This window comes from Atta cephalotes, assembly GCF_000143395.1.
Source record: "Atta cephalotes unplaced genomic scaffold scaffold00085, whole genome shotgun sequence".
NCBI lineage: Eukaryota > Metazoa > Arthropoda > Insecta > Hymenoptera > Formicidae > Atta > Atta cephalotes.
This window is the reverse complement of record NW_012130149.1, coordinates 262936-265740: the sequence shown is the minus strand read 5'-3', so window position 1 is coordinate 265740 and position 2805 is coordinate 262936.

Below are 2805 nucleotides of genomic sequence, written 5' to 3'. Positions count from 1 at the left end.
ATATATATATATATATATATATATATATATATATATATATATATATATATATATATATATATATATATATATATATATATATATATATATATATATATATAAACCATTTTCTTAAAACATTTATTTTCACAATTTATTTTCTTAAAACATAATTTTTTAAATATATATATTTATGTACTTAAGTATAGTTATTTAAAAAAGTAACAGGATGGCTCCAATTTATGACCCCATCCGTCTTGAGCAGGTAGAGCAGACTAAACTGAGTCGAAAAGTCCTTTACTATTTTGCAATGCTCGCAACAGTTAATGAGATGTTAATGTTTAAAGATAGCCGAATACGCGCGTCCGCTCGACCTACTATTGGCGAAAGTTCGGCGCACTAAGTGCACCGATAGCAGACACGCCGTTCGAGCTTAGAGGCTCGCGGTAAGCAAGGCGCTTGCTCCACTTTCCGTGCGTCAAGTTATCCATAGCGGATATTCCGCACTTTAGAAATAATATCTCGATTGCGAAAATTGGGAAATGATTAAGAATTGTTCGAAAAAACTCAGTTTAGTTCATTCTGATGAGCACATGTGCATACAGAAAAATGTTATATAAATATTACTTGTTTCAAGTAAATAATAAATATTTTAAAATTATATTATCAAGATAATCTTCTTTGTAATGTTATAATCGTTATTTAAAAGAAGAAGAATAAAAATTGCGTTCTTTCTTAGCACTAGAATGATATCTTTTTGCATTTTTCTACACTATCACTCATGGAAGTTTGGATTCGCATAAATTTCATCGAATGATCGTGTAAAAAATTAAGACATAAAACAGTAATTGTATTATTTTTGATACATTACTTTAATTATAATAAATACAAAGCGCCATTACGGTCTGAATATTAAGATGTTGAACTATTATATACGTATATTCACTTAAATGAATTAATTTCAGAAATGATAATTGCGTTATGATCGGACTTTCAACGCAATCAATCTGAAATATTAATAATCCCCCCCTCCCAAATTTCCCAAATTTAATCTTAAAAAATTGTAATAAACTTATTGCGAAAAATATTGCCTCGGCCGGGAGTCAAACTCAGATCTCTTGCATTCCGTGCGAGCGGAATTTGCAATATTCCTCGCAATAACCGATAGAGTTACTCTAAGTATATTATTTTTGAAATATATTTTAGATCACTTGTACACATACTAGCAATTGCAAAAGCTTTATAAATTAGTTTTAATTTTGTCAAAAAGTATCTTTACTTCGTATAACATTGATATAATTAATAAATTTCAAAAATTCGATCAGAGAATACAAATATAGGCTCTGTTACAGTGTATGTTGCCAGCCTATCCATAAATAGGGGATAGCTAACAAAAGCTTTATAAATTATTTTTAATTCAATTTTGGCATATAAAATTAAAAATAATTTATAAAACTTTTGGAATTACTAGTATGTGTACAAGATCTAAAATATATTTCAAAAATAATTAATATTAATAAAATAAAAATACATTTGCTGTTTTATGTCTTAATTTTTTACACGATTTTACACGATGAAATTTATGTGGGTGTCCGAATTTCCATGAGCGATAATGTAGAAAAATGTAGAAAAATATTATTCTAGTGCTAAAAGAGAACGCAATTTTTATTCTTTTTCTTTTGAGATTATATCATTACAAAGAATATTTATTTGATAATATAATTTTAAAATACTCTTATTATTTACTTGAAACAAGTAATATTTATGTAACATTTTTCTGTATGTACATGTACGCTTCAGGACGAACTAAACTGAGTTTTTTCGAATAGTTCTTGAGCATTTCCCAATTTTCATAATCAAGATATTAATTCTACCATAAAGCGAATATCCGCCATCAATAGCTTGGCACGTGGGGAATGAGGCAAGCGCCCCACTCATTACCGCAAGCTTCTAAGCTCGAACGCGACGCGCGTGTTAGTAGAACACTAGAAACGTAGAGCACTAGAACGTTTTCACCATTTTTATTCCTTTTCCTACTTCTTACTCTGTCCCCATTCCATCACTGAGCTGTGTCGTTATGGTCATTACAGATTATAATTTGTATTTGCTGCTTGGAATTTTGTAATTCCTTTCATTCCATTTTTGCTCTCAAAATCAGTTGAATATCTATCGTAATATTAGTGCAAGACCTGAAGAGTCTGACGTTCAGGTTATTTCTAGATAAGGTGTCAATTTGAAGAAAGGGATTGAAATTTCTCATCTGTGGAAATGTAGTGATGTTTATTCACAAGTCATATATTTATTTTACAACAAGTTGTCGACGAATATCCGCAATTTAAATTTAAATAATCGAATACCTTTTTTTGACCTACTTGATATATTTATCGCAACAAGGCATTTTATAAATTTTTTGCCTTCGTTAATATATAATATTTCAGTTTTTTATATCCTTTTCATCTCTTATGGTAAAATTTCAAAATGCGGAAATACATAAATATGAAACTACAAGATTTCCAACAGCTTAGAAACTATAACCTATAACAACTGTAACGATTATAACCTATAACAACCATAACGATTATACCTTTTCAACTCAGCGGCGGGAATAAAGCAAGGAGTGGGGAAAGGAGGAAAAATGGCGAGGAATAAAGATATGCAAATACTCACATTTATAATATCTTAGTGCTAGGTCATCCCCTCGCTCCCGCGCGCTGTACGCTTGGTGGACTGTACCTTCGACAATAGTAGATCAGGCGAACGCACGACTAAATGTTAAATCTTTAAATGTTAATATATATATATATATATATATATATATATATATAT